Source organism: Adiantum capillus-veneris, chromosome 6 (assembly GCF_014529385.1).
Source record: "Adiantum capillus-veneris isolate H3 chromosome 6, ASM1452938v2, whole genome shotgun sequence".
Lineage (NCBI taxonomy): Eukaryota > Viridiplantae > Streptophyta > Polypodiopsida > Polypodiales > Pteridaceae > Adiantum > Adiantum capillus-veneris.
In genome coordinates this window covers 109,037,949-109,046,826 of record NC_140936.1, presented here as the reverse complement: position 1 = coordinate 109,046,826, position 8,878 = coordinate 109,037,949, and positions in this window count along the sequence as shown.

Below are 8,878 nucleotides of genomic sequence, written 5' to 3'. Positions count from 1 at the left end.
GTCTGGGTAGGGAAATTTACTGAGGCTGCTATATAAGAAACCCCTTCCTCCATTGTATTACACATTTAGTTATTCATTGCCAAGGCATTCGCTCTCCTTGGTTTGTATGCTTCCACGTCAACAACTTTGACATGGTACCAGAGCAAGATCAGGCTTGAAGATTCTTGGTAGAGAAGGGAGAACGGAGAAGGATAAAACCATCTTATCGCTGGTGGCTTTCTTCATCGCCCTCTTGCCACGTGCATTCCAAAACGCTCGGTGTTCAAACCCTACCACTGCCATTTTCATTTTAGAACGTTGCTACGCAGCGGCACCAAACACCCATATCCCTACTTGCATTTTGAAATACTGCCCAACAACGTGGCTAGGCAATCTTCCCTTGCCTATTGGTACTCCCCTGTAGCCGATAGCATTTTGCAATGCCCGTTGCAATGGTGTTGTCCCCTCCCTGATGCCTGTGTTTTAAAATGAACTTGTTTGATGTGCCTTGGCAAGGAGAACCTCCCCTCCCCCATTTGGTTGGCGATGACAGCAACCGAAGGTACACCCCCTCCATGGTGCCCTGCCAACAGCATTTTAGAATGCTAGTCGGGTAGTCCTTTGCCGGTGACGGCCCATTTGGTACCCTTTCCCCCACCCTTTGCTTCATCTCTTGAGTGCCAACTTGGCACTCCATTAGTGGTCAGTCAAGAGAGAGAAGAGTTTGAAGAGACAACCAATTTGGAGCCTTGATTTGTTTTAGGGCTCCCACACAAAAATGACAAGGTGGCTTTTTCGAGCGGAATTGTGTGGCAAGCATTGTACAAGTAAGGAGCTTCATGCCAATCGTGCGTCTTGGGAGAGGTGGCCAGTTTGGAATTTCAGACTCCATAGAGGGATAGAAGATTTTGCAGAGCGGCTTGGGAATAGCAGAGGAGTGGAACTGCTTGGAAATTTTGCCGCTTGGTTTGTGTGGCCACCCTTAGAGTGCAAGAAGGTTTCCTAAAATTCTAGATCTTGCAATTTCATCGTGGCCCCCCCTTGCTCGAGCATCAACGACAAATTGAACGGTAATAACTACTCTCATTGGAATTTAATTATGTGACTCTAGTTCTCACAAAAAGGCTTATGGGATGTTGTCAATGGCTTGGAGCCTTGTCCCACGAGGGATTCCTGCAACAGGTACACCCACCTTCAAAATGATGAATATCTCAAATCGTGTGTCGATTGTGAACGGCAAATGCAAAGGCAATGTCAACCATTGCAAAATCTCTTACAAAGGACCTTTCTCCATCTATTTAGACCTTAATGACTACCAAAGATATGTGGTTCAAGCTCGTCAAAATGTTTTGATCAGGATTCTAGGATGTGAGCAGTCACCCTTCTTGGTCAGTTATTTGCGATCTAGTTTCCATGAGGAAGTTCCACCGTATCATTGACTTTGAAAACACCATGGGGTGGGATGATCCCCTCCACAAGTCTCACATCTCCTCATTTGAGATTGTCGTACATTTGGATTCTATTTTTGTAGCCTTGGTTTATCCTTTTAATCACCTCCTCGACCACTTGATCAATTCTTGGCACCGTAGGAGTTTGAACATCTCGCTTTCTTGTAGATTCACTCTTTGAAGAAGACGTGCTACTAGTCGCATTGTTTGTAACATTCGTTGTCGAGAAGTTTGTGGTTTTGCCAGGAAAGCACCGGGATTTTGGTTGTGAGAGTTTGTGAGAGAACTCCAAAAACTATATGAAGGTGTTATACCATAGATGCCGTGAAGTCTAGGGTTTGGAAGGAAGAGCAATCAAAGAAGCCCCACTCTTTCTCTCTTGCACTCACACACACAAATAAAGAACACAAAAGAGCATATCAAAACAACACAAAGATGAAAACATCAAGGCTATGGTCGTATCGTATCATGGGTAATATGAAACATTTATTAGATGAGTTAATCGCGTTCAATTTTTGCCGACTAAACACGCTACAATTGTTCTTTGGAATTGTAATTTTGTGCTTACCATAATCTATATGTTTTGTCTAGTGATTGGGATTAAATGTGTGTACAAATTCTATTGGTTTATAGCAAGATAACTACATTTATATCAAAAGGAAAGTTATAGTCTATAAGGGGTAGTATCATGGGATCTGGTGAAAGAAGTATTTCATTGAGCCTTTCTGGGCCAAAGAGAAATACTATACATTTTTGGAAGTGTATTTTTTAGCTAATCCATACATTAATTGTAATAGATCGCACAGAGTGGAAGCGATAGAAATTCACATCGTGTGGATTATTCATCTAGGATATTTCTAGTATGTGCAAAATGTAGATGTGAGAGAAGTGAAGAAAAGAGAATTTTTCCTCCCAAGCCCTATTCTTACCCGTAGGCAATAAGGATACTGTGGAGAGAGAAAAAATAGAACAGAGTCCAACAAAACTTTTATCTCTTATCATCCTATGCATATGTGGATGATAAATGTGTGACAAGGACTACTTTAAATATACAAATTATCAACAGAGTTTATATCAATTGAGTCTTTGGACAAACCCAATTATACATTGGGCTAGCTGAGAACTATACTTGATAAATAGGCCATGCAATTTGGGTATCAATTCAAAATAATCATCATGTTATGAAATAAAGAAACAACTTAGAAAATTGGTTTTAGAACCCTCTCACCAGATTGCGATTCATATTGAGTTGAGCAATTTCTCTTCGTATTGCTCCTTGAGATTACTGTTGTAAGTGGCTAATACCACCTCAATAAGTCTGCCTAGTCAATCTCCTGATATTGTGCCTACTTTTTATACTTTTTAACAAACTTTTAGATGGTTGTTGTAGAGTCCTCCAATGTGCGTAGATCATATAGAAATACATGAACATCCAAAATGATATTAAAGAACCATGCTAAAGCAGCATGCCATCATACTACCATGTTTCACCCTTTGTTTGTATCTTATTGAAAAAGATGTGTTGGACTTGAAACTTTAACATGGCAAATCAAAAACACTTAGTTAAGTTGAAATGCCTAGTTAGACATTTTTGATATACATGCACGGTTGGAACCACCAATAAAGTCTATTGGGTAATCAAACTAAGTGCATATGTCTGTTATGGAATATTTTCATGTCTTTCATAGTTAAGTGATTAAATAAGCCAAAAGTGAGAAAATAGTTAAGTGGTTAAATAAGCGGAAGCGAGAAAATCAAGTATGTCATGACCTAATGTCAAATCAATCCAATAAGAGTGAAGTGGTTATGTAACCTTGGTAGTTAAGACTTCCTCTAGACTAGGCCGCATTTGGTGCACAATGGCTATCAATTGTAACTACGACCAAGGACCTAATGCAGCCTCTTTAAATCTATCAACATAAATGCACTTGGACAGTGAGAGCAAACAAGTCCTAGGTCCAAAATAATGAAGTAGGCAAATCAAGCTTACCAAAACTATAAGCCCTAAGGTATAAAGTGTGTTGTTTAAAACACACACACACACACACACACACACACAGACATATACATACACACACACACACACACACACACACATATATACACACACACACACAGATACATACATTTATATATATATATATATATATATATATATATATATATATATATATATATATATATATATATATATATATATATATATAAAATATACATACATACATATATATCCACATGCAAATAAATAGACAACTAATTCAAGACTCACTGAAATATCAAAAATAACAGTCTACCTGCAACATATACATTTGTTTTGATACATGGAATGTGTATTAATATACTAGATGAAAAGGTTAATCATTGAAAAACTAAAGGAGTGTAGCTTGTGATTTTTGTGATCTTGCTAGTAGCATAAGGAGGCCTAATGTGAGTAACAATCAAAATACGCCCATAGGTCCAAAAATGTTGATGGAGAGAAGATATAGACAAGCAAGAAAAAAATAGAAGGGAATCTAGCACAACTTCTATTTCTTATCATCCTATGCACATATGGATGATGCATGTGTGACAAGGACGACTTTAAATATAGAAGATATCAACATAGTTTCTATCAATTGATTCTTTGGACAAACCCAATTATACATAAGAACAGTTGAGAACTATACTTGATAAAGGATTCATGCAATTTTGGGGTAAATTCAAAATAATCATCATGTTATGAAAGAAAGAAATGACTTAGAAAATTGGTTATAGAAAATAAAGGTTGTAAGCATCTAGCTAAGTGCTAGGAAAATTGATATGATTTGATAGGTGTTAGGGAATGGACTGTTTTATGGTTGTGCTCAACCAATGTTTGTTTTCTCATGCCAGGGGTGTGTGTTGTTGAATTAAACTTAGTACATATACACAAAATAACATAACGTTCAAAAGACAATTGGCTTTAGATAATTGTTCAAGGATTTGTACAAAAATGACTCGGTATTAGATTCATTTTTGTACAATATAATAAGTATGAGACATCACATTAATGATCCTATACAAAAGAAATGGAGCTATGAAGGTCATCCAGCTTGAATCCATAGGGATCTTCAAAGTCGGACAGTAGCTAAGCCAAAAAACTTTTAAATAAAGATAGCATTCTCACATGCATCCATATAAACAAGACAACAGATTTGTCAGCCTTGAATACGTATTACGCATGTCAGCAAACCTATCAGTTGTTATCTTTGTACTACTTATATTATTTTAACTTAAACTACTATTCAAAAAAATATATGCTTTCAATGATTTTGTAATCATCAGAAGGCCATTACCTCTTTTGATGCAAGTGGCTTTATACATTGAGATTTTTAATTACATTTCATTTTTTTCATAATTAACGTTAAACAATATAGAACATTGTTTAACCCCTTCTGATGCAAGTGGCTTTATACATTAAATTTTTTAATTACATTTCCAAATTTTCACAATTCGAGTTAAACAATATGACTCTTCCCCTAGAACAGTAATAATTCATCAAAAGGCCGTTACCCCTTCTGATGCAAGTGGCTTATCTCTCAGCCAAAAGAGGACCAAAGACCATAAACACATGAACATTTCCATGAAACAAAAGGTACGCTACAATGAAGTAACATTTATACACCATTCGCAGTTTATTCTATTATTCGAGATTAAGTTGTTTCCAGTCAAAAAATCCAAAAAATATTTCCATGCTCTTCGAATTATTTCTCGTAACGACGCCATCCACTAAAATACTAAGCAATTTTTTCATTTACCCTACCATAAGTTATACAATAAGTCCAAGTATTAAGCTTCTCATATCATCGAGGCCAAGCCTTCATTCATAAGTATTGTCTGATCCAAGTATTAAGCTTCTCATATCATCAAGGCCAAGCCTTCATTCATAAGTATTGTCTGATCATCTCCAAACAAATAAATCATTTTAACAAAACTATTTATATAGTCATTTTAGGCGCACCATATGCAGCACCATCCACACTGGTAAATATCACCCCATCAACATCCCACCAGTTTTATATTGAGATTAATCCGAGCCAGCTATAGAATCTCCACATAATCTTAGACTGCAAGAGTCAAGAGTCTACAGACTTCAAAGGACATCCCAGTAGGCCAGGCATCAAGTCGTTACGGGGGGGGGGGGAGAGAGAGAGAGAGAGAGAGAGAGAGAGAGAGAGGAGAGGAGAGGAGAGTGAAAAGTGAGGGCATCCTTGGTTTGTAGCACCGATAGGGAAGGCCAGACGGCATATCAACGGGGCAGGTACTCGTCGACAAACCGAAAGAGAGAGGGGAGACGTCTCGAGGGTCATTCAGAAAATAAATGGGGCAAGAGAATATCTCAAGTAGAAGCAGAGAAGGACCTGGCATTGGGGGAAAATAATAAATTCTTCAATAATTGTCCAAGTATCCACTCAACTCACCCAAGGGGGAGGGTCCCACATGGTTAAAACCCACTAGTCAAAATTATCAGGTCAATCATATCATTGCATAGAGAAGAGAAAAGGCCCTCCATCACATATTGAGGACATAATATGGAGAAGAAATAGTAATTGCACACAAGACAACAAAACTATCCCCTTCCTTATGCTCAACATAAGCCAGATATATCCACAGAGGGAAGTATCAGGTCCAAACTTGTGGACAACACCCATACGACAATGTAACCCTCGAGTCCATCATGCATAGGCTAGCCTCTCCTAATGAGGCAAGAGAAGGGTAATTATAGTAAGGTCAATAGAAGAATATAGCAAGAAAAAGCAGTCAAAGCCAAGTCTAATGACCAAGTGTATATACAACTACCAAGCCCAAAGTGGAGGGGTGAAATCTATATAAGAAGAGTCAAAATGACCATTGAGAAAAGGTTTTCATTAATAATCCTCATGACAGAAAACCCATCAGCATCATCAAGCTTAGCATGTCATATTCTCCTATTGAGGACACTATAAGCACACATTGTATTTACTTGGTTGGCATAGGTCTTTTTTTTCAACTTTGGTCATAGCCTCGTCCATGTTCACCACCTTCCTGACTTACGATTACTTTTCTTTTCTGCCCAGCCATGTGCTTTTCTACGCCGACGTCAATTGATCATAGGCTATAACCGAAGACGGGTTATGCCATGGGTGGAGGATATGCACAGAATGCTGAGTAATGAGAGGTTTTCCGACATAGTATTCGTGTGCGGCGAGGAAGAGGAAGAGGTCTCTGCTTCGCGCATGCTGGTTGCTGCCCACGTTGTCCCTTGGAGTGCATTGATTGTGGAACATGCCCAACAGGGGCAAGTCCAGGAAGCTCATGAAAAAAGATTGCATGTCAACAACAGCTACTTGTCAAGGACGTCTCTTGGAGTGCATTGATTTAATTGCGGAACATGCCCAAAAGGGGCAAGTCGAGGAAGCTCAGGGTTGTTTTCAGTGTATACGATCTCATGGTCCCTCTGTAGATGCAATCACCTTTACTTGCATATTGAAGGCATGCGGCACTACACAAGATGAGGTTGGTTACCTGATTATTTGCATGATTGGCGAAGAGGCGATTCCTCTCTTATTGTTGTTAAGCCGATATATTTAACTGATTTCGAAGGTCATCAAGCATGTGACCCTTGCATGTGATCATGCGCTAGGTTGAGTCTTGCTGCTTCTCATCAAGCGGGTCACGACCTATGACAACAACAGCAGCATAACACCTTTGACTCCTAGTGGAACAACACCAAGCAACAGATGGCCATACCCTCTTATCAACCCTGTGTTCAACTGCACCCTGCGTCCCAACTACCCTCTACAACGTGCGTTCCAGTTGCCCTCTACAACCTATTTCGACTGCCTCTCTCCAAGAGCCACCATGCCCTGATTGACGTAGCTTTTCGACGTGATGACAATGGACTCGTTCCTCATTTTGAAGTCTACATAGAGTTGGAATCCAACATTGCATGATTCAACAAAGAGTTAGCAAAGTTCCATCATCAACCTTTCTAGTCAAAAGCCTCACAGGGAATGGCTCTGAGCTTCCGAAGAACTTCAACAAAAGTTTTCTCACAAGCATTCATGATGTTCTTGCCCCTAAAAGCATGACTATTGACAAAGAGAACAATGATAAACAAGTAAACACAATTAAGCAACGAGATTCAACCTTCCCTAGCTTTCTATCCTTAACAACAGAGGGATAATCAAAGATCTATGAAAGGAACTTGCACAACACAGAAGCAATGGTGATGGTAGACATGATAGCAAGAGTGAATGCTATAGTCAAGACAATGTCAAAAGTCGTAGAAAAGATGATGGAGATCACAATAAACATGATCGACACAATGATGTAGATCATGCTAGTCATAGAAGTAAATATGGCCTTTTCACGAGGGAATAGACCAAAAGATAGGTCAAGATCTTTTATCGATGAAAAGAAGCTCATTGGATGAATGAGTAATCTAATCCAACTTGTATGAATCAACCTTCATCATGACTCTCCTAGGCAACCACTACAGAGAATCATCTCACCTGAGAGGTGGTTGGCTAACATTATTGCGACAAGGACTTGAATACGAAATCAAGCATACAAACTCACATGTTCATGGCACTGACTTGAAGCATGAATATCAAATTATCAGAGGAAAATTCAAGTTCGTTATCCTGTCCTTGAATACCATGACTATGTAATGAAAGTGAACTACGAGGCAGGGCACGACTTTATAAATTTTGGAGACACATAATGCCAACTCTCCACCATACTACTACATGGCACTCACGTAGACCGTGCACTATCTAATTCTTTTTATAATTTAAATTTTCCATGGCATGGAAAGTTTCTGTTCTACTTTTGCTCGTAGTTCATCAAAGGCAAGCTTTTTGAAGTGCATAATTGTTCAAGCAAAACCAATACAAATGAGGCGAGTGAGTGCTCTATCTTGATGTATGCATTGCATTAGTACGTTACATTAAAAAAAGAGTATTTGATTGTAACGTAACAATTACAAAATGATTTTCACATTTAAAAATTTGTTGAAAAAAAACCTTTAATGTTCATCTGATAGTGTTGTACTATATATTGAGGAAAAAAAGTTCTCCAATAGTGTTGTACTATACATTGAGGAAATAAATTGTCACTACAAGGCCAACCGAGCAAGCCTAGTTTCTCATATAACCATAGGGAGCCACATACAAGCTATGGGGGGTGGGGGGCAACACCAGATATAACATCAAAATCTCCATATGAAACAGTAGATTGCACTAGGATCAATTGAAATCTGACAGGAGGTAAAAGTTGGATAAATTACTTTCTTCGTGTGGGAGAGATTTCAGGATCTAATAAAGACCCTTAAATGAAATAAACATACCATATGGCGGACTGAAACACACAACCGATCTTGAACGTACCCCCACCAAAAGGATTCACTTGTTCTGAAAATCAGCTGTGAGCAACCTTTAATTTGACTCCAC